Consider the following 26,937-nt stretch of genomic DNA (forward strand, 5'->3'; position numbering starts at 1 on the left):
GCAAGAACCCAATCTTCTACACAGGGTGCACACACTGCACAGATACATCCATCAGTATCTATGCCTTCTCAAACTCAGTTTGATGTGGCTCCAACAAATGTGGAGTCACAGCCCCATTCTCTCATAATTAACACACATCAATCACCACACACTTCTTCACCATCTCTAGATGTGGATATGTTATTCCCATCAATTCCTGATTCTCCCTCTTTACAACTCAGGGAGGAGCCCCACTCAAATACAGGTGATCATCATCTTTTAGATGATTTGTTGGATCACCCGCAAGTTCTTTCAGATGTAATTGAAGGATCTGTGTCACCAAAACTCATATCAATCTACACAGATTCAACAATTATATCACTTTCAATTTCTACTTCTTTTCCTTCTTCAACGGATATCACTCATCCGTTGACAAGTGGTTGTTCTTCAACGGATAAGCTTATCAGCAGTTATCCGTTGATACCATCAGTTTCACCTTCAACGGCTATTCCTCATCCGTTGATAGTCTCTACACACACAACTGAAACAATTCCAAGTGTAGAAGACTTGATTACTGTACAATCACTTCTAGGACTGAGGGAAGGGAGTGAAAATTTGAGTGAGAGGCTGGGTTGCTCCCAGGCAAAAGGAGAGATTGAGAGCTCAAACATGCATGCTATTTTTTCCAGCATGGCAAAAGTAAGTGAGAGGAGTACCACCTTAGTAGGTGAAGGTGAGGGAGTGAGTTGTGTGAGCCAGGGGGAGCCCCTGATGCAAGAACATAGAGAAAATGAGAGAAAGGCAGGTACAGCAGAAATAAGGATGGATCCAGCCATTGCTAGTGAGTCAATGATTGTGAATTATGCTGAAAAGGAAAGACAATTTCAGCAACATTACAAAGCTGTTATTGATAACATTTCCTTGGATGCTGACACTTTTACTCATCCTGTTTCAGCCTATCAATTATTGGCTGCACAGGGCAATGTGGAGGCAGAAAAGACACTACATCTAGTACATACAACAACATCTCTTCAAAGGGACAAAGCTGCTATTAACAAGATGCCTTCAACAGCTGGTGAGTCATTTGAAGAATTTGGAGTAAATTCTGATGATGATGACTTTGTTTCTTCTGATGGAAGCATGAACTTAGGGGGAGCTGAAGGCCCTAGTTCTATTCCAAATCTACCTGAATGGGCCTTCATAAAGGAGTCTACAACAGGCCAATTCAATGTCTCCTTAGTCAAACAAATCAGTACTATCAAACAGGCCATTCAGAAAACTTCTCATGCTGGTACAAAGGCTATCCTTACAGCTCACTTGGACTCACTGCATCTCATGAAGTTGCAGCAAGTAAGACAGAATCTGAGTGTGGATGAACTCAGAAAGGATATTGCTGACTTGAAATCCTACAATTCTGAAAAATTGGATTCAGTCATGCCCTATGGTACAATGCAGGACATTTTGTTGAGATTGAAAAAGGAATCACATACTGAAAAGAGGTTGGCCAAATTGGAAGACAGAGTTCAAGTCATTGAAGATTCTATGGCCACCATTCTTCACAACCAACAATCTCAAACAAATCTACTTATGCAGCTGGCAAAAGCACAGGGCTTGACCCCTCTCCTTGATGATAACAAAAAGGGGGAGAGTAAAAGGGAAGGGGAAGGAGAGCCATCTACAAAAATCCAAATATCTAAAGTACTAGTTCTTGCCATCACTACTTCTCCAATCATTCAAATCAAAGGAAAGCCTGATGGAATTGATTTAATCCAGCTAGCAGCAGCTGAAATTCAAGTGAAAGAGCAAAGGAGGAGAATTGATGAAAGGATGCAACAGTTGTTTGGCTCTACACAAGATAAATCAATATATGTGAAACATAGCACAAAGGTTGAACCAATCAATATGGAGCACAAGCCAGAAAGGAGAAATAAGGTTGGAGAGACTTTTTTCAAGAATCTAAAACCTCTGGTTCTCAAGCCCAACACTAGATCCAGCAAGGACTCCACAAAAAACCCTCTAGACTTTGCTCAGATGAAAGAAGTGGACTTTCCTCTTCCAAAGCCTGATGAAGACAAAGTTTTGGGTACTAGCATCATAAAACACAAGGAGACCATGGATGAGGCAGTAAGGAGAAACATGGCTATTATCTTTAGAGAGGGAAAGAGCATATGTGTGATGCAAGGACATCCCAAATTCTCAATAGCCAAGAGGGAAGAAACCAAAAGGTTAAAGAAAGAAGCTGAAAAACTCAAGGCTGACAAAAGAGCACAAGCAAAGCTTGAACAAAAGCTAAAGTCAAGTCTAGTTGAAAATGAGAAAGGAATTGAAGTCAGGGGTGAAGACAAGATTGCAAACTTAGATGAGGTTTTTGGGAGTATATTTGGTGAAAGTATGGAGGAAAAAGAGGAATGGCAGAAGGGAAACAGAAGAAAGGCCAAGGCACATAGAAGGAGTAAAGGCAACACTGAAGAAACTAAATCTCTACCTTCCATACCTGAACCCCTTATTGCTGATCCCACTATAAACATCCATGGTGAACCAATCATCCCAAAAGAGGAACCTATTGATTGGGACACCATCAATTTGCCTACCTTTTTAACCACTCTTCCACTACCAAAGAAACAAAAAAGAAAATCCAAATCTACACCTCCCCTAAACTCTAAGAAATTCACTCAAAAACATAAACCTAACCCTAAGCCACCCATTTCTAAAGATGATTATGTTCACATCTGTGACATAAAAGAAATTTCAGACATTGAACTCTATCTGGATGAGCTGGAGGATGTAAGGGGAATTGCTGCTTACAGACAGCTACCAGAGAGATTGGTGTTCAGATACAAAGGAGCTGGGGAAAGAACATGGCCTCTCTACAGGATTCTGAATGAAGGCTACTCTACCTTGATCAGAGTCTTTTCAGCCATACAAAAGGATTCTGGCTTTACCAGGACTGCCAAGACTGAAATTCTCAACAAGATTGCCAACATAAGGAAAACTTGGAGGGAGCCCAATGCCTTGCCCAGAACCTTACACATTCAAGAAAGGGGAACTACAATTCACAAATCACCTCATTGGTTGATAGAATTCAGAGATGATAAAGGAGTCAGAAGATTTTTCAGACTTGAAGACCAACTCAAGATTGCCAGCAATGAAACTCTCAGAGAAATGCAATCTAAGTTGGATATCAGTGATGAAGATGAAGCTGAATTCTTCAGACAACTCCAACTCCAAATTGAGGAAAATGACAAAGGGCTAGGAAAGAAAACCAGAGATCAAAGAAGAAAAAGATGATTTGCTCAGGCTAGAGGAGCATCCTTGGAAATACTGTAAATCTTCAATTACCTTCTAGTACATACACTTTTGCAGCACTTTTGAATTTCTACTTAGTTTCAGTTCATATATTTGTTAAGTGTTTTGTTATCATCAAGTTAACCTTGAATTTATGTCTATAATTCTTATAGACATAAATAGGGGGAGATTGTTAGGAATATATGTGCATTAGTTTGATGATATGTTTAACAAAACACTTAAGTAGAAATCTAGTGTTTGTAGCCTCAACGGATAAGACCATTTTGGCTATCTGTTGATGGTGTAGCTTTACTTAGAAATAAGTCTAGTGTTGTAGCACATTTCAGTCTCTGAATTTGAGATATAAATTCTTAAATGTTGAGGGAAATTATAAGTCATGTTGACTACTAGAGGATATGCAGATAGGAAGGCCAATTGTAAGTATTTCATGCCTTGTAATTTTATATAAATGAAATGGTGTCAACGGATAACTTAAAGACCTTCAACGGATGAGAAACAAAGCTTCAACGGATGTCTCTAAAGCTTCAACGGATAACATCCTTCAACGGATGAGTGCATCAACGGATAGAGCTTCAACTGCTAACACATCAACGGATAAAGCCATCAACGGATGAAGGCTTCAACGGATGTTCTGTTAAATAGCAGTTGACAAGTGGTAGTTGTACCTATAAACAGAGGCACATGGGTTGACAGAGACAACTGAGATGTGGTAGCCTATTTCAGGAACATCAAAAAAAGCAGCCTTTCTACTCTAGTATAAAGAGGCAATAGTCAACAATGCACTGGAGTAAAATGGAGAAGAAACAAGTGGAGAACTTATTTTATTACTGTACTTTTTATCTTTGTCTTCACTTGTACACTTGGTGTTATATAAACCAAGTAGCAGCTAGTAATTAGAAGAGAATTTTTCCAGAGCTGTTTAGAAAAATCTTGAGAGAAAAATTATCTAGTTTGTACTAGGACGCAGCTGTGATCAACTTCTTGAATCACAGATTTTCTGAAATACCATCTCTGGTGGAACAACAATCCACCAGAAAAGTTTTTAAGGTCTGTTGTGTTCTTTACATTAGTGTTTGAATATATATCTGTCAGTATTAGCTTAAAGCAATTCATACACTTGTTTATCTTAAACACATAGCCTTTGAAACTGCTCAAAACTTGAAAAAGTTTTGAGATTTACATTCAACCTCCCTTCTGTAAATCTCATTGTTAGTTCATTAGGAATAACAATTATACTTGAACAAGGATTATAAGGCGGAGTTGATATTCACATCATATATGTTATGATTTAAAATTCAGCCTTATCGGCCTTCCATTGTAAATTGTACAATAATCTTTCCAAAGTGGAAGGAATGGGACTATCCTAGAATAAACCACGTATGTGGTGATCAGCCATATACGCAATTTTTCTCTACTAGTAGAAGGTATCAACCGACGTGCGATAATTAACCTAGCCATCTTTTGGCTTATCACGACACTACATGGCTTTTTTCATATTACCGTGCAAGTCTGAAACTCTGTGGCCACACGCGGTCCACATAACCATACAATGCGCCACTGCTCTCATGGTCGCTGCCCGATACTATCTCTTGACCGGGAAGGCCACATTCCAGTCCCAAGATAAACAACAATGATAACTTTCATTTTAAAACCCTTTCCAAAGGAATAGGTCATTTGGAGTTGACCTTCATTCAGATGATTTGTTCGTCAATATTTAACTCAATTGATCCTTGGGAGTTGTCAGAGTTTTGAACTTGAAATCATATTCAAATCCCTAACTATGATAGGGGAATACATATATATTGACTTCTTATTTTTCACTGGGCGAGGAAGCAAAACTCTTATGCTTCTAAACTAAGTTCCCCAAGATTTGATAAGTTTCAGATGGTTGATCCCTTTGTTGAGGTTTGAATAATTTAGAAAGTATCTTCGGGAACTACGTCTATTTTTAAATATTTTTTTAGAAGTCTGGAAAATATTTTTACTAAATATTTAGGGTTTCAGAATATTTTTAAATAAGGTTTAAATAATTAATGAATCTTAAATAAATAATTAAGACGGGAGTTGATACCCTATAAATACCTTTTTAATAGTTAAATACTTTTTTTTAAGTATAGTGAACTGATCTATGCAATATATTTTTAAATACTTTCTGGATATTTAATAATCCTTTAAGTATTATTTACAAAATAATCAATTAGATAAGGATATCCCTTAAATGAATATTCAAATACTTATTAAAGATATTGATAAAAATCAAATATCAAACGTTCGCTCAATATATATTACGCGAACGTACTTTGTTTAACAAAATCGAAATCTCTCACATTCGGCTAATCCCGGAATTAAATCATTTTTAAAACTATCTCTGACTCCCACTATAACGTATTATCTCGGAAATAAATTCCAACTTCTTGTACTTGTATGGAATGAAATTATATTTCATAAACAAACGCACATTATAGGCGTATTGAAATCATAGACAAGCATATATCATTCATTTATTTTAAACCGTAAAACATGGCATCATAATCACAATAGTATTTAAAGCATGGATATTATAAGATAGGATTTGGAAAACTTGCCTCGAGTGCTAGGGGAAATGTGGTCTCGGGGCTTCGGGTAACGATCTATAATCAAGGACCAACTTTCTATGTTAGTACGCGATCAACGATTCGTTTTTAAAAACTATCTTTCGTAACAACGCAAGTGTAACCAATCTCCATTTATCACATTCTTAACACTTAAATACCCAATTTATGGCATTGTTGAGTTTTAATATTGATCGCTCGTATTACCAAGTCCATTTCAAGTTTTAAGTTCGAATGTGAGAAAATGCGCGTCAAAACCTCCTTTTTACGCGTTTCTCTCTTGCGCTCTTTTTATTCAAACATTTCTATAAAATCGAAAACTTAATATTTTCATAAAATTCTTTTTGTAGTTTCTTCCTTAATATAATATCCAGTTAACATGTTTTTTCCAAAGTCAAATTAAAATTTTTAGGGTTCCAAATTCGTAACACAACTGCACTAATCCGTAGTTGTCTTTTCGCAGAAATGATTTTCACTAAAACGGCCATAACTCCTAAACCGTAAATCACATCGCAACATTCTTTGTATTTACAGAAACTAAAAAAAATATCTAGCTTTTAATTTCAATTGGTTCATAATTTACAGATTATTTCATGGCTGAACCTTCTGCACAATCCAGAACAAGTGCAACAAGTTCCAAACTTAACATCTACAACAAGATCTTGACATTTTCACCACTTATAACTAACATCAATACATATACTCTTCAAGATTCACTCATCTACTCATTATATACATCATCTAGTGTAACATCCAAGAACCACATCTCATAATATTTAAAACATAACAAGATTTAAACACTTAAACCTCAAGCACTCACAATCTTTTGAATCTTGAAACTATATAACATAAATCCTTAAAATTCAACCATAAAATTTTTAAGGGTGAAGAGTTATACCTTTCTTGGATCCTTAGAACACCTAGGAGGAGTGTATTAACCTTGGAGAAGCTTGATCTATCCTTAACAAGCCTTAAACTAACAAGAAAACATCAAGAACACAACTTAGTTTCTAACCAACAAAAACATGCCCAGCTTTGGACCACGATTTACCTATGAAATCCTTAATGAATGGTCATAAAACTTTTCGCGTACCTTGTATATGTAATGAGGAAGTTATGTCCAAATTTCATGATTTATGAAGCTCTAAAACTCAAGTTATAAATTTTTCTTTCCCCCTTGGTCTGAAAATCCGAACTGCTGATAATGAGGAGTGTGGGAGCTTTTCTTGACTTGGTTACTTGAGTGGTGTAATGTAAAATAGAAGTATGGGTTGATATATAATTATTTGGCAAAAATAAAAGTGGAGGTATGGCTTTATTATTTGTGTAGTGAAGTAGAAAAGTAGAAGCATGGTGCATGATACTTCTTGTATCCCCTACACTATTTATGCTACTATTCTAGTTTGATTTACTAACTACTAGTTACACTTCTAACTACTAGTCGAGTGTAGGATCTTGCATGGCCATCTTGCATGGCTTCCATTTACTTCTTATTTAATTTACACTCATGCACTTGTCATTTAATTTAAGGATATCTGTACTTATATTATCAGGAGATAATCATCAGAAGATGGATATCAGAACTTAAGTACTGAAGGACGTTCAGATAAGGACAGCAGCTGATTAAAGGAAAGAAGATCGAGACAAACATAAGAAGAGATATGCATGAAGAAGGAATTCTATGAAGAATAGAATACTTGGAAGAAAAGATATCTGATTGATATATTTTAGGAAGCAGAATTATATTCCATATCAATTAGCGATTATCTTGTAACTGTGTAGTATATAAACACAGACATAGGGTTTACACTATAAGTGTTATCATATTCGAGAAGATTATTCATTGTAACCCTAGCAGCTCTCGTGATATTTGTTCATCACTGAGAGGTAACAGTTCCATACTGTAACAGAGTTTATTGTTTCAATAAAGTTTGTTTTCTGTTACTTGAGTTATTAAAGTTCGATTTGATTGTGCTTTATACTGTATTCACCCCCTCTACAGTGTGTGTGTGACCTAACAAGTGGTATCAGAGCCTATCTGTTAACGCACAAACAGTTTAAGATCCAAACACAATCATGTCTGACACAGAAACTCCAACTAAGCCCACCAAAACTGAAGAACCTCCAAAGACACAAATTTAAAGTCGGTATGAGACCATCAGAGTTCCCATACTGAGACCATCTGAATATGCCATATGGAAGGTGAGGATGACCATGTTTCTGGAAGCTACAGATCCAGAATATCTTGATAGAATCAATGAAGGACCTCACAAACCAACCAAGCTCGCTGTTGCAGTTGCAGGTGAAGCAGCAAAGACTGTACCAAAGGAGAAGAGTGATTACACTACTGAAGATATCGCATCAATTTCTAAGGATGCTAAGATACGACACTTACTGCATAGTGCCATTGATAATGTAATGTCAAACAGGGTAATTAACTGCAAGACTGCAAAGGAGATATGGGATGCTCTGGAAACAAGGTGTCAGGGAACTGATACAATTAAGAAGAACAGGAAGACAATACTCACTCAAGAGTATGAACACTTTGACTCAAAGGCTAATGGGTCATTGACTGATTTATATGATAGATTTGTCAAACTCTTGAATGATTTGTCACTGGTTAATAAGGAGTATGATTTTGAAGATTCAAACCTTAAATTCCTGTTAGCTCTTCCTGAATGCTGGGATTTGAAGGCAACAACAATAAGAGACAACTATAATCTTGATGAAACAACTCTTGATGAAATTTATGGAATGCTCAAGACTCATGAACTTGAGATGGAACAAAGAAGCAAGAGGAAAGGAGGAAAGTCAAGGACAGTTGCTCTTAAGGCTGAAGAAGAATCCCCCAAGGCAGCTACCTCAAGGAAAGACAAGGGTAAAGCTATTTTCACAAAGTCTGATACTGAGTCATCAAGTTCTGAAAGTGATGATGACTCAGAATCTGAAAGCTTGCCTGAGACTGATGCTGATGAGGAGATGATGAAGTTGTGTGCTCTTATGGTGAAAGGGATCACAAAGATTGCATACAAGAAGTTCAGGAAGGGAAAGAAGTTTTCCAGGAAAGGCACAAGTTCTGATAAGAAGAATTTCAGAAGATCTGAGGGTAGAGGAGGAAAGTCTGACAGAGGAGATTATACCAATGTCAAATGCTATAACTGTGGTGAGAAAGGCCACATATCTCCTGATTACAAGAAAGTGAAGAGTGACAAAGGCAAGGCTCTTGTCACAAAGAAGAAAAGCTGGACAGACACCTCAGAATCTGAAAGTGAGGAGAATTATGCTTTGATGGCAAATGCTGATAAAGCAAGTGCTGAAAGCAGTTCTGAAGCTGCTGAATCAAAGGTACCTCAGACTACTTATGCTTTTCATACTGGTGATATTAATGAGTTGAGAAGATATCTTAAAACCATGTTTGTTAGTTATAGAGATCAAACCTTAACATGTGAAAGATTAACTTCTGAAAATCTTGCTTTCAAGAAAAGAAATGATTTCTTAGAAAAAGAGTTAGTTATGTTCCATCAAACTCAGAAAGATAGAGATGATGCTTTTTATATTAGGGATGAAGTGCTAAAAATGAATGAATCTCTAAAAACTGAGTTAGAAAAGGAAAGAGAGGTTATCAGGACTTGGACTAACTCTGGCAGAACAACTCAAAATTTGCTAAGTAGTGAAAACTGGAAAGAGGGCTTAGGTTATGGAGAGGATAAGAATGATAAAGGAACTATAGAAATTAAGCATGTTGTTAAGCAAAAGCCAAAGTTAAAACCTGTTAAGTTTGTAACTGTAAAGTCTGATAATGAGAAATCAGAAGTTAAAAAGGGATTAACTTCTGACAAACTAAAACAGGAAAAGACAGCTGAAGTAAACATAGGCTTAATGACTAAGAAGCAGCTTAAGCATAAGCTGAAAGATGTTAAGAACGCAAACAAGGTAAAATCACCTAGGAAAAATAGGAATGGAAAGGAAGGTGTGAATAAAAGCAATGATTATAAGCCTGTTCCTGATGCTCCTAGGAAAATATGTCATAACTGTGGAAGTTCTAACCATCTTGCTTCTTTTTGCAGGAAGAATAAGAACATAAACTCCTTACCTTCAAGGTCAGGAGTTAAGAGTCAGTCTGTTAGATATAAGCCATAAAATCCTTGTTTTTATTGTGGTAGTTTATGGAATTCTATTTATACTTGTAAGGAATATGATAGTTTGTACTATGATTATTATCAAATAAAACCTTCTTAAATGAAAGTTTCCATTGTTCCTTCTAGTGTAAATTCTGATTCAAAGTCTGATAGTGTAAATTATGATAAGAAAAATGTTAACATAAACGCTGATGCTAAATCTGCTGCAAATGTTAACAAACTTGATAAGGCCAAAGGATCGAAGCAAGTCTGGGTCCTTAAAACTAATCATTAATGGTCTTTCTGATTGCAGGGAAACAGGAAAAACATCCTAGTTCTGGACAGTGGATGTTCAGGACATATGACTGGAAATAAAGCCCTGCTATCAGACTTTGTGGAGAAAGCTGGCCCAAGTGTTTCTTATGGAGATGGAAACATTGGAAAAACATTGGGATATGGCAATATCAATCTTGGGAATGTCATCATTAAAGAAGTAGCTCTGGTCTCAGGACTTAAACACAATCTGCTGAGTATAAGTCAAATCTGTGACAGAGGTTATCATGTTGATTTCTTTGAAGAACACTGTGAAGTTGTGAGTAAATCTACAGGCAAAGTTGTTCTGAAAGGATACAGGCGTGGTAACATTTATGAAGCTAAGCTTTCAACAAGTACTGATGGTTCTGCAATCTGTCTGATGAGTAGAGCATCAATTGAAGAAAGCTGGAATTGGCACAAGAAACTCTCTCATTTAAATTTCAACAATATAAATGAGTTGGTCAAGAAAGATCTTGTGAGAGGATTGTCAAAGTCAGTATTTGCTCCTGATGGCCTTTGTGATTCTTGTCAGAAGGCCAAACAAAGAAAATCCTCATTCAAGAGCAAAACTGAATCATCAATTCTTGAGCCTTATCACCTACTACATGTTGATCTATTTGGTCCAGTGAATGTCATGTCTATTACAAAGAAGAAATATGCCTTGGTCATAGTAGATGAGTTCACCATATACACATGGGTGTATTTCTGTTGGATTTATATCGCAGCGGAGGCATGGTAAAACACTTTTACACATATAAAATCCAAATAAAAGCATATAAATCGTGATTAAAACATATGAATCGATTAATAACCTTTAATAGCGATCCAAAAGCAATGATCGGAGATCCTTAGCAGCTGCTCCTCAAACGTGAAGCACTCCACCGGTATCCACCAAGAAAACGACGTTAAGGAGGAGGAGGAGGTGGAGAGAATTAGGTTTTCTAAAAACTTTTGGGTTAGAATAAAAATAGGGTTTATAATAGTATATTTATAGGAAAAAATTTCAGCTGAATTTTCCCATAAAATATTATTATTATTAACCCTTTATTATTCACATTAATAATTAAAACACCTTTTAATTATTAATCCTTTTTCTAAACACTTTAGAAATAATTCTCTGTTATGGATAAAAAACTAAGGTTATTATTTGCTGTATTTATTACTAAGATTCGGGAGCTCAAGGCCTTTAATGGCTGCTCTCGTGCTTCGTGGCTCGATCTGCCTTTACGAGATGCCTACGTATCTCTGTGAATTAGAGAATCAAGCCAAAAAACGTAGTTCTTGTTTGTGGGGTGAGACCCCTTATATAGATGTTGGGAGTCCTTGAATTGGACTTGGTATAGGAGACCTGGTGGGCAAGTCTCATAATTAGAATTGACTTAGGAGTCCTAGGAAGTAGGAAGTTGATTCCTTATCCTTTTAGGTCCCCTTAAGGCTAATCTATAAGGATTTATATCCTTATCGGGACTCTTCTCAATAGCTGATTTTTCCCTTATTAATTAATTACGAAATTAATTAATAATCAGGGCTTTTGGGCCTTTTTTATTCCACCAGGCCTGATCTGGCCCGTCAGGCTTAACCTTTCTGGTCTGAATATCATACATCCTCTTATTGGGCCTAGCAGCCCATTAATCATAAAATCGGAACTTATTTATCCCTATCATTTACCCCCCAACTTTTGGGAAACATTGATTAGGTTTCGCAGAAGTTAAATCTATTCGTTCCCTTACAGGGTTTCATTTTTGCGTAAAGTATGGAGCGACCTATACATTTACAATGAATCTTCCTTTTATTCAGGAATCATCTTAATTTCCAGGAATTTTTCCCTAATTTTCTGGAATTTTCCTTAATTTTCTGGATTTTTCCCTAATTTACTGGGATTTATCCTTAATTTTCTGGATTTTTCCCTAATTTACTGGGATTTATCCTTAATTTCTGGATTTTTCCCTAATTTACTGGGATTTATCCTTAATTTCTGGATTTTCCCCTAATTTCTGGGATTTTCCTTTAATTTTCTGGATTTATTCCTTATTTCTGAAAATATTAACATTTTTCAGGAAATATTTAGGGAATTTCCTTATTTTTCTAATTAAATGATCAGAAAAACAGAACTTTTGCTGCTCAATACATCCTAGGCGTTGTTGATCCACGCCTAGGAGACAGTTTCCTAACAACGTCTAGGAAACTTGCGTCCTGGGCGTTGTTGGAGGCTGATGCTTCCTGGGCGTTGTTGATCCACGCCTAGGAGACGGTTTCCTAATAACGTCTAGGAAACTTGCGTCCTGGGCGTTGTTGGAGGCTGATGCATTCATAGATCCTAGACGTCGTGCACCCACGCCTAGGAGACAGTTTTCTAACAACGTCTAGGAAACTTGCGTCCTGGGTGTTGTTGGAGATAGATGCTTCCTGGGCGTTGTTGATCCACGCCTAGGAGCCACACTCCTCACAACGGCTAGGGACAATGCACCCTGGGCGTTGTTGAGGACAGACGTTTCCTGGGCATTGTTGATCCACGCCTAGGAGCTACACTCCTCACAACGGCTAGGGACAATGCACCCTGGGCGTTGTTGAGGACAGATGCTTCCTGGGCGTTGTTGATCCACGCCTAGGAGCCACACTCCTCACAACGGTTAGGGACAATGCACCCTGGGCGTTGTTGGGGACAGATGCTTCCTGGGCGTTGTTGTACCACGCCTAGGAGCCACACTTCTAACAACGGCTAGGGACGATGCATCTTGGGCGTTGTTGAGGCTGTTCGAGCCTTGATTCATTCAATGAACTTTGATTTTAAATCTTTTCAAAATTCAAATCTTATGGGTTTCCCGCCTTTTTCTTAGGCCCAGGCCCGTTTGTGCATCTTTGAGCTCCTCTATATAAGAGGTGGAGTGTGAGTTCATTTCTCACACTTCACTTTCACAAAAATTTCTAAACTTCAACTCTGCAATTAGTCTCTCAAGAATCGCCACCTCCAAGCGATTTCCGGCTTTCTACTCCGCCGCTTTCTGGGCTCATTTTGAAGATTCCGTTTGAATCTTCATCTTCTTTACTTATTTTCAAGAGCTTCCTGGGTTTTTGTCTTCATCCATGGCGGATTCTGATTCATCTCACTCCCATGTCCCCCAAGCTGTTGCCCGTCCCTCTAGGGCCAGCCGAGGTAAAAAATCTCTTGTACATTCCTTAGTTATTTCTCTTAGGGATCTTTTAACCGAATTTGGGCAAGCCTTTCCTAACATGTTACACTTAGATGCATATAATTATCCTTCTAGATTTGGTCCAGATCAAGTTGGTACCATAGCCCGCCTTTTTGGCATTTCTCACCCTTATAGGGCCGAGGCTCCAGGCCCAAATGATAGGGCCTGCTACCCAAAACCTGGGGCCATTCGGGTCTATAAGGAAACCTTCTATGCTGGTTTTCGCCTACCTCCTCATCCTTTTGTTTTTCGCCTTTTGGCTGAGGCCCGAGTCTGTCCGACCCAACTCACACCCAACTCTTGGCGTTTTATTCACTGTTATATGGCCCAATCTCGTAAACACGGTTTTGAGCCAAATGTTTGTGTCTTTCGTTATTTATTTAAATTTGTAAATGCTTCTGAGGACCAAGGATGGGTCAAAATAGTTCATAGATCCTTGGCTCGTTCCTGCTTTATTTCTGGCACCAATCCCGACTCGTATCCAACATGGAAGAGTGAGTGGTTTTATATATTTCTGGATTCCGAGGAGGGTTGGGACCATTTTTTCAGGCCCAACTTCTCAAAAAGTATAGACGGGTCTTTAAGAGACCTAAAATTGGGGATAGATGAGGATGCGGCCATCAAGGCCATTACTGCTGATAACTTGCACCATTGCGCTCTCATCCTTTCAGAGGGTAATTTGCAAGGTTTAGGTCTAAGTGACCTTGGTCCCGAGGGTATTTCTTTCCCCTTTTTGTTCCATTTCCTCCATTCTCTATTTTTCCTTTTTCTTACGTGCTCGTATTTGCCTGCAGCTAGGGCCGCTTTGGACACGATCTTCAAGAAGCGGGAGGCCCGTGCCGCCAAGGGCTCTGCTGTTGAGACCCACCGCGACAAGCGGGTTAGCATTGGTGACGGCCCTTCAGTCACGGTTCAGGAGGCCGTCCCTACCTTTTTATCCCAGAGGCCTCCTAGCCTTGATGAAGATACCTCTCCCTTCACCGTCACTTGGGGCCTTCAGAGGAGGGACACGGTGGTAGGGAGTTCCGAGGCTGCCGCCGTTTGGTCTCAGAGTGTGATCACGCCTCGTGACAGGGCTGAGATCGTGGAGTCTTCTGATGACCTACAGATTGAGCGTCTGGGTGCTCAGGCCGTGGCTTCTGTAAGCCTCTTCCTTTTTTAACTGTTTTTTTTATTACTTACGATACTTTGATATGTTCGTGCAGATGAATACCTATCTCCAGGCTGCCCTTCACAATTTGAAGGATGTGAGGACCAGCCTAACTATTGCTGAGAGGGACAGGGATAGGTACCTCAAGGCTTCCGAGGCCAACTTCACTCGTTTCCGTGAGGTAGAGAAGGAGCTGGCGGATGAGAAGGAGAAAGTTCGTAAGCTGGAGCTGGATGCTCAAAGGGCCCGAGCTGAGGTGATAGCTGAGTATAAGGCATCTCAGGACTTTCAGGATGTCCTAAATGCTGAGTACGATGCTAACTTCCCGGAGACCTTTTCTAGCTGTTGGGAGCAGATAGTAGAGGAGATTGGGAAGAAGATTCCGGAGGTGACTCTCACTGCCTATCCAGTCCATGATATTCCTGGGAAAGAGCTTCTTCTTGATGATATCCCTCTTTCTCCTATTCTTGCTTCTTCTGCTGAGGTCGAAGCTGTTTCTCCTCGAGGTGCTGATCCTGTTCCAGTTCCTTCTTCTGCTGCCGATGAAGGAAACATCGATGATGACTTCTTCAAGGATCTTTGAGTATTTTGTTTTTCTTGTTTGGCCCATTGTGGCTTTCTATGTATTGACTTAATCGTATTCAGAACTTATTACCCTTCGGGGCTTATATTCTATATGTTGCTTTTCTTGCCTCTTTCTGTTTTGACTTTACAATCTTAATATGCATTTGAATCTTAAACATCCTTAGATTGAAATAATTTCAAACTCTTTAATATGAAGTCTGGTTTTTCAAAACCTTACATAGCATGGGTTCGACCCTAATTAATAATAACTAGACAAAGTAAATTCTACTGGAATATAAAATCCTACGCAAGCAAAGCTTCCAGATGCTTTTAAACCTACTTGTCACAATGACAAGTGAGAATCGTACTTCACCTATCTTACACGTAGTAAACCTTCAGGTTTTGTGCGTGCCAGGTCCTCGGGACTTCAAAACCATCCATAGTTTCCAGCTTGTAGGTTCCTCTACCCTGAATGCTCTTGACTCTGTACGGCCCTTCCCAATTTGGGGCTAGCTTTCCTTTCTGTCCGACACCAGAAGCCTCTATTTTTCTCAAGTCTAGATCGCCTTGTTTAAAAAACCTTTCTTTAACCCTTAGGTTGTAGTAGAATGAAGCCTTTTTCTGATATTCTACTATCTTTGCATGTGCCGTATCTCGCACTCCATCGATCAGATCCAAGGCTAACCTCTGCCCTTCCTCATTTTCTTCTGCATTGAAAGCCTGAATCCTTGGAGAGGAATGTGATATCTCTACTGGAACTACTGCTTCTGCCCCATACGCCAACATGAAGGGAGTTGCTCCTGTCGTAACTCTACAGGTAGTCCTATAGGCCCATAATATGGGAAGTATCTCATCCACCCAATTATTTCTTGACTTCTCGATCCTTTTCTTTAATCCATCCAGGATTATTCGATTTGCTACTTCTGCTTGCCCATTAGCTTGTGGGTGAGCCACAGAGGTGAACCGTAACTCAATTTCATTTTCTTCACAATACTTCTTGAATTCCTCGTTGTTGAATTGTGTTCCATTGTCAGTGACGAGGATACGGGGAATTCCATATCGGCACATAATGTTTTCCCACAGGAATTGTGCAACCTGCTTAGTTGTGATTTTGGCCAAGGGCTTGGCTTCAATCCACTTAGTGAAATAATCAATGGCTACAATCAGAAACTTCCTTTGTGTTGTGGCCATAGGGAAAGGCCCTAGAATATCCATCCCCCACATAGCAAAGGGGATTGGGGAGTTGATAGAGGTCAGCATCTCGGGGGGTTTTCTAACAACTGGTGCATACTTCTGACAGCGATCACACTTCTTCACATATTCTTTGGTATCAGCCATCATTTCTGGCCAATAGAAGCCTAAACGGGTTATCTTATGAGCCAAGGCCCTGCCCCCCAGGTATTGCCCACAAATACCTTCTTGCACTTCCTTAAGAGCCAAGCGTGCCTCATCGGGCCTGAGACACCTTAAGTTAGGAACCACGAAAGATCTTTTATATAGAATCCCATCTATCAAAGAGTACCTTAGTGCTCGAATAGTTAACTTCCGTGCTTCAGTTGCATCACTTGGCAACCAATCGATCTGAATGTGAGCCTTGATGGGATCAATCCATGACGTCCCCAGGCCTATGGGAGCCACAAGCTTAACATCTATGCTTCGTGTCTTCAATACACGGAAGTATACACTTTCTGAACTTTCTTCTATCTCAGATGAAGCAAACTTTGATAGCGCATCTGCCTTAGCATTTTCTTCCCTTGGAATGTGTTCAACATGGCATTCATTAAATTGAGTCATCACAACCCTTACTAGGCGTACATACTTAGCCATCGTATCATCCCTTGCCTCAAATTCTCCCTTTACCTGGGATATGATAAGCTTTGAGTCTCCGCCGACCTTTAAGTTTTTGACTCTAAGTGTCCCAGCTAGACCAAGGCCAGCTATCAGGGCTTCATATTCTGCCTCATTATTTGTGGTTGGGAAGTCTAGCTTCATAGCATACTCAATTAAGAACTCATCAGGGCTTTGAAAAACCAACCCTGCTCCACTGGAGTTTGTTTTTGATGCTCCATCAAAATAGAGAACCCAATACTCTTTATCACCCTTCTCTTTGCTTTCATTATCGACTCCCTTGTCTTGAGGTATGGCATCTTCCTGCCCCCCGACTTCTTGGTTGGGTATGGTACATTCCACCACGAAGTCAGCTAGTGCCTGGGCTTTTATGGCCGTACGTGGCTTATACTTGAGATCGAACTCTCCCAACTCTATTGCCCACTTAATCAATCTCCCACTTGCCTTGGGACTGTGAATGATATTTCTCAGTGGCTGATTCGTTAGCACCTCAATCCGATGAGCCTGAAAGTAAGGACGCAGTTTTCTTGAAGCCATTACCAAGGCTAGAGCGAATTTCTCAATAGTTGAATAATTCAACTCAGCGCCATGCAAAATTTTGCTAACATAGTATACGGGTTTCTGGACCTTCAGTTCCTCCTTAACCAACACCGCGCTCAAGGCGCTCTCTGAAACAGCCAAGTACAAGAATAAAACTTCATTCAGAACTGGCTTGGCCAACAACGGGGCCTGGCCCATATACTTCTTTAACTCTTCAAATGCCTTCTGATTTTCCTCACTCCATACAAAGCCTTTGATGCTCTTTAGTGACTTGAAAAATGACAAGCACTTGTCTCCTGACTTGGAGATGAATCATCCTAGCGCAGCAACCCTTCCTGTGAGCTTCTGAACATCCTTGATGGTTTTTGGTGGTTCCATGTCCAGGATCACCTTTATTTTATCGGGGTTAGCCTCAATTCCTCTTTTTGAGACCATCAATCCCAAGAATTTTCCAGATCCTACTCCGAAAGCACACTTCGTAGGATTCAACATCATCTTGTGGTACCTCAGGACCTCAAAAGCTTCCCTTAAATGGGCTATATGATCAGTCTTTACTAGACTCTTGACTAACATGTCATCAACATAAACTTCCATAGTCTTACCAATAAGATCCTTAAAAATTTTATTCACCAACCTTTGATAGGTGGCTCCTGCATTCTTGAGACCAAACACCATAACAAGATAACAATAAACACCAAAGTCAGTGATGAATGATACCTTTGGAATGTCATCCTTATGCATTTTGATCTGGTTGTATCCGCTAAATCCATCCATGAAACTCAGCATCTCATGTCCAGCAGTGGCATCAATCAAAGTATCAATTCTAGGCAGCGGAAAACAGTCTTTGGGGCATGCATCATTCAAATTAGTGAAGTCTATTCACATCCTCCACTTTCCATTAGCCTTCTTCACCATTACAGGGTTTGCCAACCACTCCGGAAATTGAATCTCCTCAATGAAACCAGCCTCTAAGAGCTTTTCTACTTCCTGTTTTATAGCCTCTTATCTTTCCGGGGCAAAATTTCTTTTCTTTTGTTTCACTGTCTTCCGGCTTGGATCCACGTTTAGCTTGTGAGTAATTAACTCCGGATCTATGCCTGGCATATCAGCTGCGGACCATGTAAACACATCACTATTTTCTTGCAAAAATTTCACTAACTTCCCTCTAAGGGGCTCCTCTAATGTGGCTCCAATGAAAGTCATCATCTCAGGATTCTTGGGGTCTAAAGGAACCGAAACCAATTCTTCTGCTGGCCTTCCTCTATTCTCATCATTTTCTCGAACATCCATATCTTCAATAGGAAGAACCTGCCCCCCGACTCCATCTGCCCTCAAAGAGGCCACATAACAGCTTCTAGCCATTTTTTGATCTCCTCTCTCTTCTCCAATCCCGTTTCGGGTGGGAAACTTCATGACTGAATGGTAGGAAGAGGGGACTGCCTTGAAGGCATGTATCCCTGTTCTCCCCATGATAGCATTATAAGTTGAACTAGCCTTTACCACCATGAAATCCAGCATCTGCGTTGCTTGCCTTGGCTCCGTACCTATGGTGGTTGGCAATTTGATTATCCCTTCCACATGACATTCTACTCCAGCAAATCCATATATCGGCATGTCGGTTGGTGTCAACTGGAAGTCGTTATACCCCATCCTTAGAAAGGTGTCATGGAGCAAGATATCCACAGAAGCACCATTATCCACAAGGACCCTCTTAACCGGGCTATTTCCTATTATCGGTGTTATGACCAGCGGGTCGTCATGGGGAAACTTCACACCCTCTAGGTCGGAATCATCAAAAGCCAATGTTACTTCTGTCCTGGCCCTCTTCGGGGCTTCTCCAACAATATGCATAACCTCCCTAGTATATGCCTTTCTGGAATTTTTGGACAATCCAGCAGCAGTTGGACCTCCAAAGATCGTGTTTATCACTGGCCCTCGAGGGCGTCGCGGTCCTCCAAAAATTGCATTTATAACCGGCCCTCTAGGTTGGGGATTCCGCCCCTGATCGTCTTGGTCCCTCCTACGATCTTCAAAGTTCTTCCTTCCATTATTATTTCTGTCCCCTCCATCTCCAGTATACTTGTTCAATCTTCCTTTTCGAATCAAAAACTCAATTTCATCTTTTAATTGCCTACACTCATCGGTGTCATGGCCAACATCTTTGTGAAACCTGCAATACTTGCCCTTATCTAGCTTGGTGGGATCAACCTTCAAGGGCTTAGGCCAGCGAATATCTCTGTCTTTCTCAATCTCCATCAAAATCTGACTTCTGGGAGCATTCAGCTTAGCGTATTCAGTGAACTTTTGCCCAGGTCCTCCCTTCTTGGGGGTTGAATCAGGGTTTTGTTCGGTTCTAAGATATTTGTCCTTAGCGATATACTCCAAATCAGTTTTTCGTTTCTTGCCTCCAGTGGGGTCATTACTTACTACGGTCTTCCTCATGCTTTCTTCAACCTTGATATACTTCCCTGCCCTCTCTTGGAGCTGCAACATGCTCTCAGGGGGTCGTTTGGCCAAAGACATCTTGAAAAACTCATCCCTAGTTCCTTGTTGCAGTGCTATCATGGCTACCTTATCATCAAGGTCTGGGACTTTTAAAGCCTCCTTTGTAAAACGATTCAGGTAATCTCTTAAGGATTCCTTAGCTCCCTGCACAAGACTCATAAGAGATGCTGAACTTTTCTCATGGACTCTTCCACTGATGAATTGCTTAATAAAAGCCTGACTTAATTCTCTGAATGATCCAATAGAGTTTGGGGGCAGGCGACTGTACCATCTTTGAGCCATACCCGACAGGGTTTGAGGGAAAGCCCGACACTTTATAGCATCATTCACGGGTTGCAGCAGCAGTGCATTAGAGAATGTCCTAACATGATTAGCGGGGTCACCCGTGCCATCATAGGCTTTGATAGTGGGCATCTTGAATTTTCTTGAAATATGGGCATTCATTATTTCTTCTGTGAAAGGTGGAGTTGGATCATCAGGATCTCCAAGGGGAAGGAGATTGCTTGGATCAGTTCTTGGGACAACAGCCCTTCTTCTTACCGGACCATCCAGGTCTATGATAGGAGGAGGATTTCTCCCCCTAGGAGGTATGTGGGGTCTGGTGGCCTGGTGAGCCTCCAAATCATGCCTCAGCCTTTGGATTTCAGCCTCATGAGCCCTGATCCTTTCCTGCACTTCTTGGGGATTCGCCCCTGGGGTGCTTTGGGGGCGTTGCCTTCCATCGGCCATTGGCTCTTTTCCAGGACGCCTCCTTCTCGGGGCCACTTCATCATCCGAAGATTCGGAGTCTCTCTCAGTGTATGGACCAGAAAATTCCCGATCCTCAGGGATAGGACCCAAACCTCGTATATAGGGGGGCGACCGCCCTCGTGCTTCACTTCGCCCAGCATATCCGCTTCCTCCAACCTCAGGGTGAAGGGGCATCCCATAAGGGGGGTTAGTAGTAACAATAGTTGAATATTCATACCCGACGGGTCGAGAATTCACAGGTATATGTATTTGTTGAACTTGAGGATTCGTACCTTGAATCGGGGGAGTTGTCCCTTGTAGCTGGGGTTGAGTTGCCCCTGTCTGGGCTTCCTCCTGAGTAGATGCATAAGTTGAATGGGGAGGAACCTCCACGGTTGATGAAATCACCTGGGTTGGTGTGCCTTCCTCTAGAGCTCCAATTGTTCTCCGTGTTCTCGTCATGGTTGTTGTTGTTCCCCACAGTCGGCGCCAAATGTTATGGATAAAAAACTAAGGTTATTATTTGCTGTATTTATTACTAAGATTCGGGAGCTCAAGGCCTTTAATGGCTGCTCTCGTGCTTCGTGGCTCGATCTGCCTTTACGAGATGCCTACGTATCTCTGTGAATTAGAGAATCAAGCCAAAAAAACGTAGTTATTATTTGTGGGGTGAGACCCCTTATATAGATGTTGGGAGTCCTTGAATTGGACTTGGTATAGGAGACCTGGTGGGCAAGTCTCATAATTAGAATAGACTTAGGAGTCCTAGGAAGTAGGAAGTTGATTCCTTATCCTTTTAGGTCCCCTTGAGGCTAATCTATAAGGATTTATATCCTTATCGGGACTCTTCTCAATAGCTGATTTTTCCCTTATTAATTAATTACGAAATTAATTAATAATCAGGGCTTTTGGGCCTTTTTTATTCCACCAGGCCTGATCTGGCCCGTCAGGCTTAACCTTTCTGGTCTGAATATCATACATTCTCTTATTGGGCCTAGCAGCCCATTAATCATAAAATCAGGACTTATTTATCCCTATCATTCTCTCTCTTAATTTAATTTCCAAAAATTAAATTCTTAATTAATAATATTAAGAACTTTTCTTAATTAATTTATAATCAATTAAATCTCATTTAATCAATTATTAAATTTGCCAATTAATTATTTATTTCATAAATAAATAATTATTAGCCATTATTAATTAATTCCTCCACCGTTAAATCATTCTCTTTTTATGGTGTGACCCTGTAGGTTCAATATTAAGCCGGTATTAGAAATAAATAATAATAAAACTATTTTATCATTATTTATATAAATTCTCTAATTTATTAAATATGATTAATTAATTAATCATATTTATTCTACATCGTGAGGGATACTTCTCAGCATATCGCGACTATCTGGATAATATGAATTCACTGCTTAGAATACCAAGAACCTATTCAGTGAATAGTTACCGTACAATAAACTCCTTCTACCCTACAATGTCCTGATTAAATACAAGGCATGGATCTCGTGTCAAGCCTATCTAATTTAATCACTTGCTCACCATTTACGATGCTTAGTTCTATGCAAATTAGAAACTTCTTTCTAATTTCATTCACTCTGGTCAGAGATTCCTGAACTAGCATAAGTGGATCAGCCTTGAACATTCTCTTCCTTCACTGGAAGGGGTAGATCCTTTATTGATCATACACTATCTTCGTGTACAATTTCCTATACCCAGTAGAGCCCTAATTATTTGTCCCTGGAGACTAAGAACTAAACCAAAGCATAGTTCGGTGTACACAAGATGACTATGATGACCTCAAATCTAAGGATACTTGTACAACTATCACTATGTGAACAACTGCTGACACGTGAGTGAACTCCATCAGTTGTTCAGCTGTGCGAGTCATGTTCAGTGAACTTATTCTATAATAAGCACCTACATACTAGCTATAGTGTCACCACACAAATGTCTATGAGAACAGACATCCTTCATAATGAAGCAAGCATAGTATGTACCGATCTTTACGGATTATTAATTACCAGTTAGTAATCCTATAACCCGGAACTATTTAAGTTTAGAGTTATCATCTTTTAGGTCTCACTATTATGATCTCATCATAATCCATAAAAGCTTTACTCTAAACTATGGTATATCTTATTTAAACACTTAAATAGATAGAGCCCGTAATAAAAACAAAACAAGTCTTTTATTAATATCAATGAAATCAAAACAGATTACATAAAAAGTTATTCCTAAATCCTAATACATGATTGGACTTAGAGCATATTCCTTTCAATCTCCCACTTGTACTAAAGCCAATCACTCTGTTATCTAATACCCATCTTGTCTTTATGACGATCAAAGTGACTTTCATAAAGTAGCTTTGTGAGTGGGTCTGCTATGTTGTTATGTGTGTCAACTCTATTTCAATACAACACAAGAAATGTTATCGCGCTTCCACTAACCCTTTTGTAGGCACATGGTTCATCTACTTTTTTCATAAAATCAAACTCTTTGATTGTCTCATCAAAACGGATGTTCCATCTACGAGAAGCTTACTTTAAACCACATATGGTTCGCAGCAGCTTACACACTAGGTTTTCATTTCTCTTGGAAAGAAAACCATCTGGCTAATTGCCAGATCTCATAGTCATAGTAAGCAGCAATCGCAAGCAAAATCCGAACTGATTTTAACAGGGCTACAGGTAAAAGGTTTCATCAAAGTCAATCCATTGCCTTTGTTTAAATCCTTTTCCCAAAAGCCTGGCCTTAAAGGTCTCCACTAGGCCATCTGCTCTAATCATTCTTTTATATCCCGTATACATAGATTTCATTCCGGATTTCATGGCACTATGCCATTTCTCTGAGTCAACACTACTCATAGCCTCATTATAGGTCACAGGGTCGTCATCATTAATGATCGACAACTCATTGTCATTCTCAATGACAAGGCCATATTACCTCTCAGGTTGGCGAGACACTCTCCCTGACCTACGAATGGGCTGTTCCACAGAAGGTTGTTCAGTCAGAACAGGTGTTTCCACTTGATCCGTAGTAGTTTGTGCTTCTTGAACTTCATCAAGTTCAATTTTGCTCCCACTGTTTCCTTCAAGGATAAACTCCTTTTCCAAGAAGGTAGCATGTTTGGAGACAAACACCCGATGATCGGTGTAAAAGTAATACCCTAAAGTCTCTTTAGGATATCCCACAAAACTACATTTTACGGATCGATATTCCAGCTTATCTGGTTCAACTTTCTTGACATAAGCTGGACATCCCCAAATCTTAACGTGTTTAAGACTCTGTTTCCTTTCTTTCCATATCTCATATGGAGTTTGAGGAACAGATTTGGAAGGCGCCTTATTCAGTAAATATGCTGAGGTTTCCAATGCATAACCCCATAGGAATACTGGAAGATTTGCATAGCTCACCATGGACCGAACTATGTCTAACAAAGTTCGATTTCTCCTTTCAGATACCAATCCGGAGGCGTCCACTGGGAGACTATACCATTTACTTTGAGATAATCCAGAAACTCTCCATTCAAGTATTCACCACCTCGATCTAATCGAAGAATTATAATACTATGTTTGGTTTGTTTCTCCACTTCATACTTATACTCTTTGAACTTTTCAAAGGCTTCGGACTTGTGTTTCATCAAACAGATATCCGAATCTAGATCTATTATCCATGAAAGTAATGAAGTATGAAAATCCACCCATGGCTTGCGTAGACATTGGTCCACATACATCTGTGTGTACCATTCCTAGCAAATTTGCAGCCCTCTCTCCATGTCTACTAAATGGAGACTGCAGTGCCACAATGAAGTGAGATTTTCATCATCCCTTTTATTTATTAGTTTGTTCAATCTGAAGTAAATTATGTCACATTTATACAGACCATTCTTTAAAGTACCACGTCCATAAAGAATATTATCTCAAAGAATAGAACATTCATTATTCTCAATAATAAATGAAAATCCAGCCAAGTCTAATATGGGAATAGAAATAATATTCCTCACAATCGAGGAAACAAAATAACAATTATTTAAAACAATAGTCTTGCCCGTAGGCATATGTAAATGAAATGATTCTACATCTTTAGCAGCAACTCTTGCTCCATTTCCCATCAGTAGAATCACCTCCTCTTCCTCAAGAGTCCTACTTCTCCTTAGTCCCTGCAATAAATTGTAGATATGAGAACCATAGGCAGTATCTAATACCCAAGTAGAAATTTAATTTAATGACATATTCACTTCTATCATGAACATACCTGAATCAGAAGCGGTAGTCTCACTACCCTTCTTCTTCTTCAATTCTGCAAGGTAAACCTTGCAGTTCCTCTTCCAGTGCCCCACCTTGTTCCAGTGAAAGCAAACAACTTTGCTCTTGGGGTCTTCAGCTTTTGGTGGAACCAGCATTTTCTCACCTACTTTCTTCTTCTTGGAAGGGTTCCTCTTCCTTTTCTTAGGATTGGAACTTTCACCAATTAGAAGAACAGAACTCTTCTTAGGGGGAAAATTCGATTCCGCAGTCTTCAACATGTTGTGGAGTTCAGGCAGGCTGACATCCAACTTATTCATGTGAAAGTTCACAACAAACTGCGAGAACGAACTCGGAAGCGATTGCAAGACCAAGTCTTGGCTCAGCTCCCCATCCATGGCAAAACCAAGTTGTCCAAGACGTTCAATCAAATTGATCATCTTAAGTACATGGTCATTCCCAGATGATCCCTCAGACATCCTACAACCGAATAGCTCCTTCGATATCTCATATCTAGCTGTCCTCCCTGCCACATCATACAACTCTTGTAGATGCATGAGGATAGTGTGAGCATCCATATGCTCATGTTGCTTCTGTAGCTCAATGTTCATGGAAGCTAGCATGATGCATTGAGCAACATTTGCATCATCTACCCACTTACGATACATAACATGTTCATCATTATGTGCATCACTAGCAGGTTCAGTAGGCTTAGGTGAGTCAATCACGTATTCCAGCTTCTCAATCCTGAGAACAATTCTCAAGTTTCGAAGCCAGTCAGCATAATTAGGACCAGTCAATTTGTGAGCATCTAGTATGCTCCTGAGTGATAGTGCAGAAGACATAATGTATACAGTAAATCTGTAAATGATAAACACATAACAACACTTAGCAAATATTCAATTTCATTTCAAAACACTATACGAATCAGGTCTTTATTCATAAGTGGCTCCCACTAGTTTATCTAATTTATTCAACCCCCTACGTGAAAAATTAAGCATTCATAATGCTAGTGGGAATAGGGATCCTACATTCCATTACACAACCCCGGCTATAGCACGAACCGCCATGTAATGTTCAATAGGCAGACAACTCTTGTCAATTACATCTTATGTTATTCCCTAATCAAACTTTAGCCTCTTGAATAATTGAGTCACGGCTGTGGTACGATAAACTCAATATTTTAAGTCAAGTCTAACCCAACATTCCGTACAATTGAATCAGTCCCCAAAGGCCCACGGCTGTGGCACGTACCGACCTTTAGATTCTTATTCAATGTACACATCTCTATGTAATAAACAAGTATTTCTTATTTTGAAATCAAAACCCTCGTCTGTAGCACGAACCGACAATGATTCAAAAATAAGAACTACTTTTCTATCATGTTGGAAGGCTATGACCGACACAAGCCCGTTGTGTCATTGGCCAATTACTACTTGATATTATTTAATTTTAGAGGGATTATATTATGTTACAATCATAATCTTATTATAAAGAAATTCTTCCTTTTAAATTAAATATTTCAAATCAATAATTGATAAGCAGATGATTCCCAGATCGGGTGGAGCATTGTGAAGAGGCGTCACTTAATAGCCATTTCTTACAGATAGAAATCTGTTGTTGACAGAATCATCCTTTCTCTCAATATTGAAAAATTCATATTCAATTACGTGTTTCATAAACACAAGAATCTCATGATTGTATTCATAATATTATTATTAAGGTTATGAAACAATTTCACTATACTAGGTTGTCTAACAAAAGCCTTATGTTCATTTAAGTTCACCTAAATCTATCATCGCATGATAAACTAAGCATATATCACATATATAAACATGAATAAACATC

This window comes from Apium graveolens, chromosome 6 (assembly GCF_009905375.1).
Source record: "Apium graveolens cultivar Ventura chromosome 6, ASM990537v1, whole genome shotgun sequence".
In the NCBI taxonomy this organism is placed as follows: domain Eukaryota; kingdom Viridiplantae; phylum Streptophyta; class Magnoliopsida; order Apiales; family Apiaceae; genus Apium; species Apium graveolens.